Below are 19,756 nucleotides of genomic sequence, written 5' to 3'. Positions count from 1 at the left end.
AGATAGAATACAATATGAGGAAATAAGGAGAAGCATGGGAGTGTGTAAACTTCAAGAAGAGATTGGTGTAGCAAAGCTGAAACGGTTTGGACACTTGATGAGAATGTCAGGAGATAGAATACCAAAGAGAACATTCATGGATACAGAGACTTCAGAGAGGCCTAGAATGAGATGGAGGAGCTCTGTTGTGGACTGTATGGCAAATAGAGTAGTCGAGAGCAATAAAGCACTAGAAGAAGAGGGGTGGAAAGATCGAGTAAGGTGGAGGGCTTGGTACACTACCCTACCCAGAGAGAATCTGGAACAGGGAACGTATGGAGAAGAAGATAGACGTCCCTACATAGATGGGGATATGTGGGATCTGGTTATGACAGCAGAGCAGAAGGTATAGATATGTCCTAAATGAGTAAATTCATAATTCCAATATAAATGGTTCGTTATTGGAAGTGATAAGTCTTCCATCAAAGTCATTCTTGGTTGTCAGCGTTTACACCAGCGTGCCAATTTGGGCTAATCAGTTGATAATTAGCACACCTACCAAGATGCATGGCTAGTGCATGTAGTGCATGCTATCTATTCAAGCCATCATTCCTCCCTGTAGGTAGGGAACACCTACTCTCTGGTCAAGAGATTGTGGAGGGTTAAAGGTGAAGTGTTAGATGTGTGAGAGGGTATCGTCACCATAAGACATATCTTTGTCGGTGCGACGTAAAGCAAGTAGCAAAAAAAAAAAAAAAAAAAAAAAAAAAGTGTGTGAGAGGGTAAATAGAGGCGATAGGAGTGGGAGACTGGATTGTGGGCATCTTACCTAGCGAGTCTTGAGGAATACACATTGTTCTGTAAGATAGTCTTTATTTTTTTCTCTCTCTTCTTGTTTGTTAATTTTTATTTTTACTGAATTAGTTTTGTTGTCTTCTACCATTTACATTTGAATAGACAATTTCATTTGATTACACATATCATACACAAAAATACAATATTACAGCTTATTTCTTTAACAGCATGACTAAGGAAACCGCTATTTTCAGCAGTGTTATTAATGACAGTATTTAAATAAATAGATATCAAATTACTGTTATTAGGTATGATAGGAATGAATGTAGTTAACCTGCTAAGAAAATATTGAATGTGAAAAAGGTTCTTATATAAAACTTTGATCTATACCAAATATATGTAATGCAAATTGGAACTATATACATATGTACAGGTTGCTACAATTTAGCAATAGGCTATATCAGTTCTATAGCTGGAGCATATTGTGGGTTTTAATTTTGAGTTCTTGATAACATAACCAATAGTAGCTTAGCTATTTTCTTACTAGCCCAAGTCAAGACTTGGAAGTGGAGGCCTCACCCACACATGCTAGAGAGGCATCCATGGTTCCTCCACATGGGTGATACGGTGGTTCAGGTGAAGTGGGGCTGGTGATTGAGGTGAAGGTTCACTGCAGGGTGCTGGAACCAACGCATCAGTTTGCTCTACGTAGCCTGGACAAGCTGCGGGTTGGGAAAGGGGCGATCCCAACGTAGGGGGAGTCATGGCTGTGAACTCAGTCATGATAATGCCAAGTGGAGACCACGTGAGTAGGCCTACTGAATGGGGAACAAACCTGGCTAGCTTTAGGCCAGAGGCGGACAACTGAGGGGTGTGGTCTCTGCTAAGGAGAGCCTGAGTTGCGGGAGGACAATTTCTGGCTGTATGCCTCACCACAGATGGTGACGACACTCAGGACCCTAGAAGGAGCAAAAACCCTGTTTGATTGAAATATGGATGCTTATAAAGAACCACTTTCAAAAATTTCAACATGAAGGGAAGCCAAGGAAGCTCCAGTAGAGCAGATCTGGGAGCAAACCCCAAGATGAAAAAATGGAGACGGAATCCCAATTGGACAGGCTGTCGCTGACTCAAAACAAGAAATGGCAACAGAAGCTCCAGTAGAACAGACTGCTGTCAGAATCAATCAGCACAATACCAAACTTCTAACACAAGAGTGGAGAGTGCTGAATGCCACTTCAATTGATAAGACAGGAATGACTGTCGTTTTAGCCCTTGGTGAAAGAGAATTTGAAGAGCTCAAAAAGAGAAGCCTTAAGGCTAAGCTCGGACTTGGGCAGATCAAGTTTCAAGTAATTGGGAAAAAACGAAACCCAATGTTGATAAAGATGGTTTCACTCACCACACTGCATGGGCAGCACAAACTGCAATGCAAGAGGTGAGACTTTACTAGAGTTTATTATTGGAACTGAGTTGATGGTACTAAACCCAGGAAACAAGCCTACATTTATAAACAAAAATTGTATGGAGGTAATAGACATTACACTAAGCACTACACATATTACAAACTTCATTAAAGACTGGGAGGTGCTGGAGGATCCATCATTGGCAGACCACCAGCACATCCAATTTGCAATAGATGCGAGACTATGTGGGACTGAGATGTACAGAGACCCAAAAAGAACTAACTGGGACAGATACAGAGAAGTTCTAGGGAAAGCTGTACACAACTAATGTGAGAGGACAAAAATAATTGGATGAGGCAGTGGAACTATTAGAAGAGGCCATTATAGACTCATTCCATGAAAACTGTCCTATCAAATAAAAGAAAAACACAAAAAATATAAGGTGGTGGAACAACAAACTAGCCAAAATTAAAAAAGAGGTTTCGATGTTGTGTAGAATATCATCTAAAAATGATATGTGGGATGTATATCTTCGGAAACTCACTGAGTAAAATCTTGGAGACTGTTCTGTGAGAAAGTGGAATCACACACTGAAATAGCAAGGCTCCAGAAGGTTCTGAAAGCAACCCATATAAATCAGGTGGGGACACTGGAGAAACCAGATGGGTATTTACTCAGGCAGGGAGGAACACGCTGGAGATACTAATGGCATGTCACTTTCCTGAGGCTGAGGAAATGACAGAAGAAGAATCGGTTGGAACAGAGACCGGAGCTCAAAGAGCAGACTGGAACTGTGCCAACAGAATATAGGATGCTATAAAGCCTCCGGGGCCAGATGAGGTACTTCCGATACTCCTACAGGAAGGATGGGAGATACTCGTCAGTGCCCTGACGGAGCTAGTCTAGCTTGAGGGTACCTGCATAATCATGGTCTGAAGCTAAAGCAGTATTCATATCTAAGCCTGGAAGGGCAAATTATGCCCAAGCCAAAGCATACAGACCATTATGTTTAACCTCCTTCACGCTGAAAGCAATGGAGAAAATTCTGGATAAATATATCAGAATAACGGTGCAACTGAACTCAACATTAAATGAAAATCAGTTTGCATATAGACCTGGCAGACCACTGAAGTACCACTCCAACAATTGGTTTGTAAACTAGAGGAAAGCCCAGAATATAAAGAAATTGCACTGGCGGCATTTCTAGATATAGAAGGAGCCTTTGTGCTGCAAATCTATGATCAAAGCATTGGAAAAGAGCAAGGTGAGTAAAACCATCGTCAAATGGACTAAATCCATGTTAGACTGAAGGAAGATAAAAGAGCAATCCTGTTTGAAGAAACGCTGACGGTTAGGGCCACCCGAGGTTGTGCTCAGGGAGGAGTTCTTTCTCCTCTGCTGTGGAACCTCGTAGTGAACAAAATCATAGCTATGCTCAACGAACAAAGTTTTTATACACAAGGATATGCAGATGACCTAGTGATTGTGGTATGAGGTAAAGTGATGAGTTATCTAGGATCTCGTGCAAAGATCACTTAACCTTTTGGAGAACTGGTGTCGGGAAGAACAACTATCAGTCAACCCGAACAAGATAACTCTGGCCCCTTTTACAAGTAGGAGGAAATTAGAAGGAAAGAGATCACTTAAGCTCTTTGGGCAAGATATATATATATATGGAAGAACAGGTACTGCACCTAGGTGTAGTGTTACATAAAAATCTAACCTGGAATCCACATATAGAAAGGAACATAACCCGGGCCAAGAACTTGCTGTATGCATGTAAAAGAGCCGTCGGGAAGACGTGGGGCGTAAGACCATCGATGGTAATGTGGATATATACAATGATCATGGCCTATGCTGCAATCATCTGGCGGCAGAAAGTAAGCCAAGGAAAAGTCAGTAGCAGACTGGATAGCCTACAGAGAATGGCAAGCATAGCCATAACTGGGGCTACGAGAACTATGCTGACAGAAGCCTTGAATAATTTACTAGATCTCCCATCACTATGCAATTTCATAAAAGGACAGGCTAGAATGAGTTCATATAGATTGGTACAATCAGAGTGCTGGAATGCACAAAGACCCAATCTAGGACACTGTAAAATTAACAGAGTAATAACAGAAGAAGTTCTACATGTGCCTTCTGATCATATGATACCAAAGTACAACTTCGAAAAACCGTTTGAGACCTAGATAATAACAAAGAAGAACGGGATGTCAACTAATGGAATACTGAAAAAGAAGATATAATGCGGTGGACTGATGGCTCAAAGACTGTGGATGGCACAGGAGGAGGGATCAAAGACCTGAGAGATCAGTCCAGATGAGCCTGGGCAAACACACTACAGTCTTTCAAGCAGAAGTGAAAGTTATCACAACATGTCTTGAAGAAAATCTGAAAATGAACTATAGGAATAAGAACATTTTCATTTTTACGGACAGCCAAGCGGCCATTAAAGCACTAGAAGCAGTCCGGATAATATCCAGAACTGTCTCGTATTGCCATTCACTTATCCTGAAGCTCTCAAAGCACAACATTGTCAAAATAATATGGGTACCAGGGCATGCAGGTATAGAAGGAAATGAAAAGGCATATAAACTGGCCAGGAAAGGGGCAGAAACACATTTTGTAGGCCCAGAACCTGTATGCAGAATTTCCTATGGACAAGCCCGACACTACATAGAAAAATGGGTTCAAAAGAAACAAATGGAGAACTGAAAAAATACTTCAGGATGCAGGCTTGCAAAGGAACTGATAAAAGGACCAAACAAGAAGCATACTAAAGAACTGTTGAAACTCGGCAGAGAAAATATAAGATGGGTAGTAGAACTGTTGACAGGACACTGCCATCCGAAAAAACACCTGCATAGAATTGGAGTAATAAGAGACAATATATGTAGGAAATGCAATGAGGCAGAGGAATCACCTGAACACACACCTTTCGAATGTGAGGCTCTGGGTAGAATCAGACTCTCCACTCTAGGACTACCAGGTGAAGAGAGAGAGAAAAATCCAAGAAGATCCAATAAGAACAACCTGCAGCTTTGTGAAGGGAGCAGGTATATCTAGGTGGGAATGAAGGAAAAACATGGTAGCAAAATATCTTAGAGTCAACGCTAATTAGGAACTAATATTTAGAGACCCCATGAAGAAACGAAGCAGCAGCTTAGCTATTTTTGCTGACTAAATGAATAGACTTAGCCAGCTTTCTGCTACGTAATGTTCAATATATGTAAAGATTGTTGAAACGTATAATAACTGAAATTAAATCAACTCCATGCTAAGAATGTAATGTCTGAGTAAAGAAATTGGTGAGAAAACGTTGATCTATATAACTATATACAATACATTTAAGCTCTTTAGGCTTTTCCAATCGTGAAATTACCAGCGTTTCGCCCAAGTGTAGCAGTGGATTGCTACACCTTTCCAAGACACTGGCAGCTAGTGCGCCTCTTATGTAGGACAATGCAGTGACGGTGCACTAGGGGAAGCATGTGCCTCCACTTGTATAAATGGCCTGCCTTTGGCCTTTATATCAAAAATGAGGTTCCTAGAAGGAAACCATAATTTCATTTCGATTTCACATATCATACACAAAAATACAATAATGTACATATATATACATATACATGTATGTACAGAATGTTACATTTTAGAAGCTGGATGTGTCTCTATGATGGGAACACATTAAGGGTTTGAATGCTTGCTAAGTGTGACTAAAGGAGAGTGCTATTTCCAGGTCAATGGTGAGGTGGTCGATGTAGTGTCTTAGGAACCGGAACAGGGAACTAATTCTTAGTTGCCAGCATTTCGCCCCAGTGTGTTAATTTAGACTCATTAGTTGGTAACTGGCACACCTACTGTAACGTGCTACTGCCATAACCTCTCGATCGACGTTCTATGAATTTCTGCAAACTTTGTCGCATGTACATCTCCACATACTCTACAATTTTATGTTTCTACAGGACTATACGTTATTATTATTATCTGCTCTGGTTATCAATACTTCTTCCTATCATCGGAATTACCTTACTTTTTGCTCACCTGTCGTTACCCTCCGACATTTCTCGACACACTGACTGCCAAAGAGAATGAGTAAGAGATGACTCTCAACGTCATTTTTCACTTCTGTACGCAACGGCTGCGCAAAGATCGCCAGGAATTGCACACTAGTGCCTCTAGCTTATACAGGGTTGAACTAAAATTACCGGGTGGGCGATTTAAATCGTTTAGCGCGCGGAGGGTCCCCGAGTTCTCGTCCCCCCTCCACTCTTAAATATTATATTAAATATATTTTTTCTTTTTTTAAAATTTCTCTTATATTTTTCTTTCATTTCCTTTTCTTTCTTTCCTTCTTTCTGTTACTTTTTTGTGAAATATTGCATTCTGAACAACAATACACCTGGAGGTTGGCCTGTGCTGTATTATTAATAATTCTTTTGCTGGAGAAAAGAAGCTTACCAGCTTGTGCTGCTTATTATAATTATTTGATTTATGGAGCTATATTTTATTTTTACTAATTCACAAAGCCATGAAGGATGGGAGTGACTGGCCTTGCCTGTGCTGCTTTTGTTTGTTTCTGCTGAGGATAAAGGAAGCTAACTCACAAAGGGAGGAAGGAAGTGACCAGAAGGTGAGTGGGATTGGCAATCCTTATCTCAGATTACGACCTATGACAGAAATGGACACTAAAATACCCTCGTACATCAGTCCTCTTTAACACTACCGTACTTAAGCCAACTGTAACAGTCAATAGTATCAAGATATGCCATTTATGCAGGAAATAAAATATAAATACAATGTAAGAAAGAAAACCATACACAGGAACCAAAATGATGAAAGGAAACTCATATGCTAAGGAGGGAGTTTGTAGGATTCAAAGGTAAATTGAAATGAAACACGATCTTTTGATTTATGGAGCTATATTCTACCTACTATCCACAGTGTTACAGGTATAAAATTGTGACATTACATTCAGCAGTGTTAATCGTCAATTAATATTCATCAGCCAGAAAACTATTCAATACAACATAAATACAAAATCATTCATTTATAAAAGAAAGACTGGAACTGACAAGGTACAACATAATACTTTTCTCTCTTATTGCAGTCTAATGTTGCACTGACATTGCAAAAATTTCAGCAACAGCATTTGTATTTTCCCAAGGAACTTACTATGTGATACATCTTTCAGTCTGTCAAAAGAAGCACCTAGGGCCACACACTGAGAAATATTGAGATTTGTACTTCTTTTGCATCTACTAGAGGATGGCAAATCTCTGGCAGAGTAGTGTTTGAAGAAACCAAGACATGATAGCACATACTCTGGTCCTACATACTGCACCAAAACACAACATATCATTCAATCAGTCATCTGCATTTAGATGATAAACAATGTCAAGCTACAAAATTGTATGCATCCCTTGTATTCATTGATCTGCACTATTTACAATACTTAAAAATGTTCTATTTTATGTGACAGTAGGATATATCTAAATTTTTCTGCTACATGGAAAAGGATGGAATCATGAATATGTTTGTGGGTTTAAAAGACAAGAGAGCGCTTACAGATTCTGTGATTGTTCCCTCTTACAACATGCAGGAGGTACAAATAATGCTTCCTTTCAGTCCATCCGCAGGAGAGGAATTCCAATAAATTGACAGAAATATGTAGCATCAGGATCTATGTACAATAACATGGCAGCTGATCCAGCATAAAACATTCCCATGCCAAGTCACAACATAGCTCCACCTATTAAGATTTGTGTCCAAGGAATTGTTTGCTAATTTAGTACAGTATTATGAACAATATGCTGCTACTTCCACAACATTACGATGTGCAAGGGGCTTTGCTGTGACCTAGACGAAATGCCAGTTGAAGACAGTGGAAACTTACTTCAGACAGTGCCATTTGTACCTACTGTATATCGAAGGCAGAAATCTATGTTGGTGGTTGCAGAGTAGGCTGATCTGTGGTCTGACAGCATGCATTCCAACCAGCCAACCAAGCAGAGGAGGGGTGGCTATGGTTCCACAGTGTTTCTACACCTCTGCATTTGGGACACAGAAACGGGCTGTTCCCCTACCACTGGCTGTCCTGAGAATGGTTTTCCTTTCGCCTGCATTTAGGCAAATGATGGGACAGTTCCTAGTATATGTCATGGCCACCAAACATCTCGCCCTCACCACAAATCTCCTTGCTTAAGATGATGATGATGCTTGTTGATTAAAAGGGCCTAACATCTACTATCGGATTTTTTATTATGGACACTCGAGTTTAGGTTTTAATTACAAAAGAACCAATAGACCTATTGCATTGTGAGTTATACTGATATTTTCCTTGTTTAATTCTACATTAGTGTATATAAGACACATTATTTTCAACGTTCATTAAATATTTTTTATTATTGGTTGTAATAAATATTGCCCGGGTTTTTGGCTTCTCCTCTAGGAAGCGCTCACTTAGGAATATATACAAGGAAAACTACTTGTCTGATAGTAGTGAAATTTTTATATGTTATAACCACATGCATTTTTAGTGTAATACTCAAGTTAGAACTTTTTTCAACCACCCCGAAAAAAGTTCTTATCATTTTTCTAAAGCAACTCTTTCTCAGCCCAGGATAAACATACAACAGCAAACTTGGGCTTGTTTTGAAGCACTCAGTTGTGGTTATCAGAAACTACAACAACTGTAACCCTACAGTGTGGTACCGAATTTATAAAGAGTAATATTGAGAGGAGGTTTTGTGTACGCCGGACCGTGCGATTAACAGCAGGCCGGGTGGTGAAATCGGGCGCAGTGTTGCCGCGTTCAATAGCAATCACGCGCGCAACGAACACAACTTTTCGTTTACTTTCAACCTTTAATTTCCCCTCATAAATTCCACAGTTGCTGCATTCCGACATACATAACTTAGGCGAATTAGAGACTTAAGAGCACACAGCTACAAGATCTTCTTTACAGACGAGACCTCGTGCGGAGGAACCATACTATGAAGTATGGGTGGCAAGAAAACATGGTTGAAGCTTTAGAAACAACTTTGACAACTATAATCTGTACATAGCAAATTTATGGATGGCGTGGAGGGTTCAAAACACCGTCTGGAGCTGGGAAACGCATCATAATTTTACACATCGGAAGTGAAGAAGGATTTCTTGACGGTGGAGAACTTTGTTTTATTGGCAAGAAAGGATGTGGTGATTACCACAATGAGATGAACTCTGCTCATTACGAAGAATGGTTCACGAAAGTCCTGAGTTTATTGCATCAAAGGTCGGCTGTTGTTATAGATCAAGCTCCATATCATACGATGGTTGATCCTTCATCTAAAAACCCGAACATGTCATGGCTGAAACCTGAAATTATATCTTGGATAACATCAAAGAATACCGGGCGAGTTGGCCGTGTGGTTAGGAGCGCGCAGCTCTAAGCTCGCATCCGGGAGATAGTGAGTTCGAACCCCACTGTCGGCAGCCCTGAAAATGGTTTGCCGTGGTTTCCCATTTTCACACATGGCAAATGCTGGGGCTGCACCTTAATTAAGGCCACGGCCACTTCCTTCCCATTCCTAGGCCTTTCCTCTCCCATCGTCGCCATAAGAACTATCTGTGTCGGTGCGACGTAAAGCAACTAGCAAAAAAAAAAAAAAAACATCAAAGAATATTTCACTACCACCTGAGTTGACGATTATAACAAATTAACTCAATTAGAGCTGATTGTCCTTGCCAGGCCTTATTTTCAAACACCGGTAAAGAAGATGGAACAACTGACTAAACGACTTCGACCAGATGTGCAGCTTGTTTGGTTACCAGTGGCCCATTGCGAGCTTCATGCAGTCGAGCTCATTTGGGCTTACGTAAAAGGGAAAATATTAAAAACAAATATGGATAACACATTAGAAAATGGTAGAGGTATGGAAGCAATTAACGCTTTATGCCGAGAAGCATTACGGACCGTGATCCCTGAACTCTGGAAACAATGTGTTAAACACGCTAAGAAAATTGAAGACCACTACTGGGAAAAAGTTGGACTGTCTGAAAATGACCCTTATTTCGAGCCAGTCATAATCAACTTGAATGACAGCAGCACAGATTCATCGTAACACAGTGATTTTTCAGACGAAGAAAATTGATAGAATTAAATATTGTAAATATATGTAAATAATAATGCAAACAACTCTTGTAAAATTGCAAGTGATATTTCTAAATTAGGAAGTCAACCATTTTTAAATCTGCCATTGCAGGTCCAAAGCCCTCATGAGAAAAGGTGATGGGAAGTGGAATTTATAAGAGGAAATAAAATTAAAGGTTGAAAGTAAACGAACGTTTATTTGTGCTTATTGTCAATGTTTTTCTTTTCAGTTCTTTATTTATACAGCTGAAGAGGACCACTAAGTGGTCGAAACATGTCCTGTAAGTTTTAATTTTATTCAATTTTGCCTGAGGCATTAATAAAGTATCGATTAGGTGGTTATTTATACTTACTTCTTGTGTTCGTTGCGCGCGTGATTGCTACTGAACGCGGCAACACTGCGCCCGATTTCACCACCCGGCTTGCTGTTAATCGCACGGTCCGGCGTACACAAAACCTCCTTTCAATATTACTCTTTATAAATTCGGTACCACACTGTAGGGTTACAGTTGTTGTAGTTTTTGATAACCACGACTGAGTGCTTCAAAACAAGCCCAAGTTTGCTGCTGTACGTTTATCCTGGGCTGAGAAAGAGTTGCTTTAGAAAAATGATAAGAACTTCTTTTGGGGTGGTTGAAAAAAATTCTAACTTGAGTATTACACTAAAAATACATGTGGTTATAACATATAAAAATTTCACTACTATCAGACAAGTAGTTTACCTTGTATATATTCCTAAGTGAGCGCTTCCTAGAGGAGAAGCCAAAAACCCGGGCAATATTTATTACAACCAATAATAAAAAATATTTAATGAACGTCGAAAATAATGTGTCTTATATACACTAATGTAGAATTAAACAAGGAAATTATCAGTATAACTCACATTGCAATAGGCCAATTGGTTCGTTTGTAATTAAAGCCTAAACTCGAGTGTCAATAATAAAAAATCCAACAGTAGGTCTTTGTTTTAAGAGAAAGTACAACTAGGCAACCATTTCCTATATATATTAGTAATCGGAGAGAAGAAATGGAAGGGGGCTGACACTAGGAAAAATGATTGTATCAGCTAAGGAAGACCAGGGCCATGGAGGGCTTGAAAATAAGACTTCCTAGGCCTCCATACATAATACAATCGGGGGCAGAAAAGAACAGGTGGTGATCGAGGTAGATCAGATAGCATAGATGAAAGTGGGGAGCCTGGCACAAGTAAGCGGAAGCAATGCCAAAATTCAATTAAGGGATCCGTGGTCGCCTACCCAAGCTCCCTAGTGCAGAGCCCACATGGGACCCCTATTAGTCATCTCTTACAGCAGGCAGAGGATGCCGTGGCTGTTATTCTACTGCCCCTACCCACAGGGGGACAACTATGATAAGGCTAGTTGCTTTACGTTGCACCGACACAGATAAGTCTTATGGCGATGATGGGACAGGAAAGGCCTAGGAATGGGAAGGAAGCAGCCGTGGCCTTAATTAGGGTACAGCCCCAGCATTTGCCTGGTGTGAAAATGGGAAACCACAGAAAACAATTTTCAGAGCTGCCGACAGTGGGGTTCGAACCCACTATCTCCCGGATGTGAGCTCACAGCTGTGCGCTCCTAACCGCATGGCCAACTCGCCTAGTTCTATGATAAGAAAAGTTTGTACAACTGTTACCATCACATCAAATGAATGGGTTACCAACATCACAAAATTCACAAATATTAATTTAGTTACTTGGACATTGCATACATACCAGTACATACTTTTGTATAGGAGGGTGTGCATACAAACTGCAAATAAGAGAGGTGAGAATATAATATATTCCCTGTGTTCTGATGAGAAATTATCTCCAAAATACAAGATTTTCAGTGAAACCTCCTTTGGAAGAAATGGATGCTTAACCAAAACTATGACTTCTTTACACAAATCATTCACACAATATCACACGACACTTCCACTACAGTATTTGATTATTATCATACAATTATACACAAATGATGATCTCATATAAAGGAACAGACTATGAGTACAGTAAACCACATGTTTGAAAGGTTCATTGCTCTTGAAAATAACGCCACATTACAGTTTTTCACTTCCCATTTAGCAGATATGCTTCATGCTGTACTTAATCTCCCTATAATAATATTAATAGTAATATTAATAATAATAATAATACATGTCCCATGAAGTTTAAATAAAGTGTTTGAATATATAACAACTGTAGGGCAGGAATTTATAAAAGTCATTAATGCAATTAAGACAAATGGGAGTCTGAAACATGCAGATGTATGGCATATTTTGAATTACAACACTGAACATGAACTGAACATACTTGTTTTCCACTTTTATGAACAATTATAATGATGTTCTGGGCTTCATAATGATCTCATTTTTTTGCCTATGAGGCTCATATATCACCGATTTATGGCAACGATGGAATGGGCCTCAGAAGGATGCAACTGTGGCCTTAATTAAGGTACCGTATGGCCTTAGTATCTGCCTGCCTATTGCAAAGAAGGGAAACCATCTTCAAGATAGCTGACAGTGGAGTTCGAACCCACCACTGCCCAAGCGCAATTTCATAGATACATGACCACACTGCACAGCCTACTTGTTGGGTGTTTTGTAATACAAAATTAAATATATTGCTAAACAATCATTAGCATTCATAAACTGAAATTGTTTAATTTGAATGTAAAATTAACATTAATATCATTAGCACCTGTGTTCTCCCCAGAAATGTTTGTCAGGCGGGTGGCAAGAATGAGTAGCCGGGCGAGGAATAAAACTTATATAAATTTCAATTCGTTCCCCTCAGGGCATTAACAATAATATCAGACAGGTAAATATTAACTGCACAATTGAACTATTTGAATATTATGATCACAAACAAGTTATAACAGAGTACGTTGAACTTCTAGTGTTCTATTGCTCCTTCCAAATCATGTAACACTGGACTTAGGCCTCCCAGTCGGTTGCTGTGGACATGTCGACAGCATCCTCGATAGGGGTCCTGGATAGCTGGAGTGACGAAAGTGCATCGAACACACAGTGCGGTTCCTCAGCTGCTTCGGAGGAAGCTGCCGCAACCGTTCAACCCCCACAACGTCCAACCACTCTCTGCAAATGTTAGGTCTAGCAACAGGGAAATGATGAAATAAGATTCCCTGTTGCCAGCCTTCTTCGTTATCTGTGTAAATTCCATCGATCTGACACTTTTCGTGCATGGTCTGAGACATGAAAAGAAATAGAAGAAAATAATTAAGGACATTGTAATCAGTTTATATTTTTACTGCTAATATCAATACTATCAAAACGATAGTGGCTTATCAGACGTAGGCCTAATATAACATTACATCAACTGAATTTTAAGGTGTCTGTTTCAAGTAGGCTTATGTAACTATCATATCAACCACCATGCAAAAAGGTAATAAAAAGGTAACAGCCAAAAATAATAGCAACTATCAATCATTAACTTATTAACTTACTTAACCTCCTGCAGCCTAGTATCCTTTTAATAGGATTTTATTTAAAAATAGAATGGAATATCCGCAAACATTATTCAAACAATAAGATAAAATAAACAGAAAATTTAGGCCTAGACGAAAATGTTTCAATTTTTTAATTTTTTTTTTTTTTTTTTTTTTTTGCTATTGGTTTTATGTTGCACCGACACAGATATGTCTTATGGCGACGATGGGACAGGAAAGGGCTAGGACTGGGAAGGAAGCGGCCATGGCCTTAATTAAGGTACAGCCCCAGCATTTGCCTGGTGTTAAAATGAGGAAACCACGGAAAACCATCTTCAGGGCTGCCGACAGTGGGGTTCGAACCTACTATCTCCTGAATACTGGATACTGGCCGCACTTATGTTTCAAATTATCCGAAATTCATTTGCCTTGATGTGGTATGTTTTCATGTTCTGGCCTCAGGAGATTAGTAAAACAAGAACAGAAAGGATGCTTACCTCAAATATCTTGTAGGTACTTTTTCTTCAAACACGCAAACGAAGATAACAGATAGCATACAAATCAAAGTGAAGCAAAATGTTACAAACGTCAAAAATGTGGTCGTCCCACGTGGTCCAAGTTGTCAAACTCAAATCGACCAATAGCAATTGGGAGATGTTTCTACCAATAGGAGCTGCCGTATTCGTCACGTGGACTTAGGGTGAGTGACGTGATGTACAACAGCGCGCCCACACGAGTGGAGGGCGAAAGTATTCAGTCTGAGCCGGGCCCTCGGAAGGGTAGGACCTATGCCGCTGTCAAACCCTTGCTGACTGCTGTCTTTCTGTCTGCCTCGCACCTGCCACGTCACATGATCTTTCTCGAATGAACTGTCTTCGCTTCCGGGCCTGCAGTAGCATAGCCAGGATTTCAGTTTGGGGGGGGGGGGGCATTTATTTTGATAGGTGTCCAAACTTCCAGAGTTTAGGTGGTATAGAATACCTAAATAGGAAATGAGTGTCCTTGGATCCAAGTAAGAGTGGTGGATTCGTGCGGATTCCGGAAGCTAATAGTAATAATAATAATTATCATCATTATCATCTTCTTCTTCTTCTTCGTCCGTTTTTCCCACATCTGTGGGGTCACAGGTGCGAAGTATGTCGCACATGTGAATTTGGCCCTGTTTTACAGCCGGATGCTCTTCCCGACGCCAACCCTATATGGAGGGATGTAATCACTGTTATGTGCTTCTTCGGTGCTTGGTTGTGTAGTATGTTGTCTGAATATTAAGAGGAAAATGTTGGGACAAACACCCAGTCCCCAAGCCAGAAAATAAATACTGTAATTTTATTATAATAATGGTCATGTGATAAGCTATAAAGAAGTGACATTTTATACGATTAATGCGGCAAAGAAACACACACATACACGTTGAATAAAGGTTTCTCGCCCTTCTTCTCCATGGCTAGATGTTGAAACCAAGAGAATGATGGCCCACCGTGACTCATTACTTCGACATTATGGACAAACCCTAGATGACACAGACTTCGAATCGTACCGCATCTTAAGAAATCGCACAAAGCAGTTAATCAGAAATTTTTAAAATGTGCATATTTCCGGAATTTAGCTAACAACTTTAATTCCATCGCACATGGGACCAATTTAGAGCTCTGGGAATAGGAAAACATCAACAGAGCCTGACAACTCCTGACATTCTACTTGACGAACTGAACGATTACTCTAGTAGAATAAATATTCAACCTATCCCAAATAACTGCACCGACTCACCGCCCTCCTCTCCAGCCAATCCACCATTCACATTTCACAGTGTCACAGAAAATCAGGTTAAAAAGGCTTTGTACTTGATTAAATCAAAGGCCACGCGTGTAGATGATATTCCTATTACTTTTATACATAACATTATGGGTGCTGTCCTGCCTATACTGACGCACATACTGAACTACTGTTTACTAAACGGAATTTTCCCTACTGTCTTGAAAACTGACAATATTGAATATTATACTGGTACCGGGTACCTAAGAGTTTGGACCCACAATCACTCTCTGACATTCGTCCTGTGTCCATATTCCCTGCGCTTTAAAAACCTTTGAACGTTTAGTATACGAGCAAGTTCTGGAATACCGTACTTAAATAAAAATGCTCCTTTGGACCCTTTGCAATCTGGATTTAAGAAGGGTCACAGTACCGCGACAGCACTTTTGAAGGTAAGAAGAAACGCTATAGACAAACGACTGCTCACTATATGGTACTTATCATTCTTGACTTCAGTAGCACCTTTGACACTATTGACATTCAGACCATGATAAAGTAAATGGAACTGCTAAATTTCGACCTGGCTGCACTTAAGTTTTGTAGTTATTATTTGAGTAACCATCAACAGCGTGGAACAGTAAACGACAAGGCCTCTAAATGGAAAATGAAACTTGGTGGTGCCCCACAGGGCAGTATTCTAGGGCCCTTACTTTTCTGTATTTATATCAATGACATACCATCCCTGACAGGAAATAACATATCGACACTGCAAGACAAGATATTAACAATGACCTCCGATGACTCAGTATATATGCACAACGAAATTCTTTTATACCAAACTCCACAAAATCTCAGGCAATCATAATTGGATCACGAAAATCACTGAGCTGCTCATACAATGTCGCAATCCTGCCTATCCTACTGAATGGTAGACTAACATTATTTCCTACAGTAAAACGGTTAAAAATCTCGGCTTAATTATGAATGAAACACTTGATTGTTCTAGTCACACGAAAGAAATAAGTAAAAAGACTTTTGGAATGCTTCACCCTTTTAAAAGACAGAGGGATATATTTCCATTTGAGCTGAGGGCCAAACTAATACAGACACTCATTCTCCCTGTTCTTGATTATTGTGACGTTTTAGTTGATATGGCGAGAGAAGAAACACTTAAACTTCAACGAGCACTGAATACCTGCCTGCGATTTATTTACAACATCGGGTACGATGTTCATACCACCCCATACTATCAGGCTGTCTCATGGCTGAAGCCTGATAAACGCCGGCAGCTACACATTTTAACGATGGTGTTTAGGAGTGTTAGCTGAAAGGCAGCCACTGTATATTTCTTCTAAATTCACCTTTTTATCATCATTTCACAACTTAAATACACGTTCTAGATCCTTTCTTTCTATTCCACTGCACCGCACAAATAAAATTAATAGATCATTTGTGCTGATCGGCGGCACATTATGGAATTCCTTGTCAGCCCAGGTCAGAGATCAAGATTTAAGGTCACCTGCTGAGGACAGCTGACTGAATGGTTGAAGTGTGAATGTGTGCATGCCTGAGGATTAGTCATTTTTAAGAGTTTTTAATATTGAAATGAAATGGCGTGTGGCTTTTAGTGCCAGGAGTGTCCGAGGACATGTTAGGCTCGCCAGGTGCAGGTATTTTTATTTGACTCCTGTAGGTGACCTGCGCGTCGGGATGAGAATGAAATGATGATGAAGACGACACATACACCCAGCCCCCGTGCCAGCGAAATTAACCAATGATGGTTAAAATTCCCGACCCTGCTGGGAATCGAACCCAGGACCCCTGTGACCAAAGGCCAACTTGCTAACCATTTAGCCATGGAGCCGCACTTTTTAATATTAATTCGTTTTAATATTAATTTAGTTGGTAATTTATTTAAATTTATTTTTAATTATATTACTTTATGTAGTTTTAACTGTTTTACGTATCTCAGTATTTTATTTAAGATTTTGATTAGTGTGTGGTTAAGTGTATGAGAGGGCCTCGAGCCCTAACTTCGCCGCTGTAAAAAAGGCACTAATAAATAAATAAATATAGAATGTAAGGGTATGGGTATAGATATTTTGTTAGTTGATAAAGAAAAATATACGTCACAACATATACTACTTAGTGTTTACCTTGTCCTATTAGTTTCCCTAGCAGTTAGGGCAGTGCAGCTGTGAGCTTGCATCCGGGAGCCAGTGGATTCGAACCCTTCTGTCGGCAGCCCTGAAAATGGTTTCCCGTGGTTTCCCTTTTCACACCAGGCAAATGCTGGGGCTGTACCTTAATTAAGGCCACGGCCGCTTCCTTCCCACTCCTACGCCTTTCCTATCCCACCGTCACCATAAGGCCTATCAGTGTCGTTGTGAAGTAAAGCAAATTGTTAATTCGTTTCCCTCGCAAGCCTGGGGTGCAGAATATAGTAGTATAAAGTTACAGTTTTGTGGCGCTAATATTCGTATGTATAATTTTTATTAATGTGCCAGAAACCAACAACGTGGAGCTGTTGCCATTTCAACACCGTTTTGAGGGCCACCGACCAAAGTCGGAATTTGAACCTGCGAACTCGGACTCAGAAGGACAGCGACTCAACCAACTGAACCACATGAAAAGGAGGCGTTTGTGATTATTGTTATAAATAGATTCAGTTAGTATGTTTACACAGGTTTAATAAAGAGCATTATTAAGGCGTACGTTTTCCAACTGCCCTAAATGCACGAGACCGGAAGGAAGAACTAGCTGGAAGCTAAAGAGCCTTGCAGGAGTGTCGTTTCCTTCTCTGTACACTTTTCCAAACTAAACTCCATGGCATAACAGCCCCGAAGGGCCATCACCTACCAAGCAACCGCTGTTCAGCCCGAAGTCCTGCAAATTATGAGGTGTCCTGTGTAGTGATGGGACATTCGATTCATTTTACTGAATCGATTCATTTGATTCCGTTCACGTTACTGAATCGATACAGTGATCCGATTCACGGCTCATTGGTCACCGCTCCTACTGCATCTGTGTAGTATGTGCTGGTAAGACTGCACCAATAGCATTCAGTGCTCGCAGCTGCCATCTGGTCTTCATACTATGAACTCCTTTCTTAGAAAAAATGCTGGTTACTCTAATACATCGAAGGTTTCCGGCGACGCAGGGTGGGAAAGGTTAGGATTAGGAAGGTAGCAGCCATGGCCTGAATTAAGGTACAGTCCCAGCATTTCCTGGTGTGAAAATGGGGGAACTACGGAAAACCATCTTAACGGCTGCCGACGGTGGGATTTGTACCCACCATCCCCCGAATGCAAGCGCATAGCCACGCGATATTAACTGCACGACAACTCGCTCAGTCATTTTTGAAAATATGTATTTTTCTATCAGCAGAGGATTTTTTTAAATCGTCATATTTTGTATAGGCTACCCGAGATGTACAGTAGCCCGCTGATTTTCTGATTCAACATACTATTATTGCGTCTGTCCACATATGATTGAAGTCTTGTGCAACGATGTGACATATGAACTGAGAAAATACTGAGCCGTTCTTCCCAATATAAAACAGATACTTCTGAGTGGTCATGAGCATGACTCATAGTCATAGGGCAGGCTAGAGTAGAGTTTAATTGTCAAATGTCAATTAAGTTATAATACTAAGATTCATTAAACTAATAAATAGTATAACCTAATAGCCTACCTACTCACTAGCTACTTCAGAATTATGTTGTGACTACCTTTTTAACACTGCAAATAAATCCATCTATTATTTAAACCTCCCTGTAAGAAGAGGACAGTGGATGCAAATGGGTATTACACTGACTGACAGTGACAATGCAACACCAAGGAGGAGTGGTTCGAAAGGGATGAAAGTTGGGGAAAAAACAGAGACGGCACGGACGAATAATTGATGATTATTTCAAACCGATATGCAGGTTACACAATGCGCACGGCATCAACTCAGTAGGATGTAGGACCACCGCGAGCGGCGATGCACGCAGAAACACGTCGAGGTACAGAGTCAATAAGAGTGCGGATGGTGTCCTGAGGGATGGTTCTCCATTCTCTGTCAACCATTTGCCACAGTTGGTCGTCCGTACGAGGCTGGGGCAGAGTTTGCAAACGGCGTCCAATGACATCCCACACGTGTTCGATTGGTGAGAGATCCGGAGAGTACGCTGGCCACGGAAGCATCTGTACACCTCGTAGAGCCTGTTGGGAGATGCGAGCAGTGTGTGGGCGGGCAT

This window comes from Anabrus simplex, chromosome 11 (genome assembly GCF_040414725.1).
Source record: "Anabrus simplex isolate iqAnaSimp1 chromosome 11, ASM4041472v1, whole genome shotgun sequence".
NCBI classification, from domain to species: Eukaryota; Metazoa; Arthropoda; class Insecta; order Orthoptera; family Tettigoniidae; genus Anabrus; species Anabrus simplex.
Note: the sequence above shows the minus strand (reverse complement) of the source record.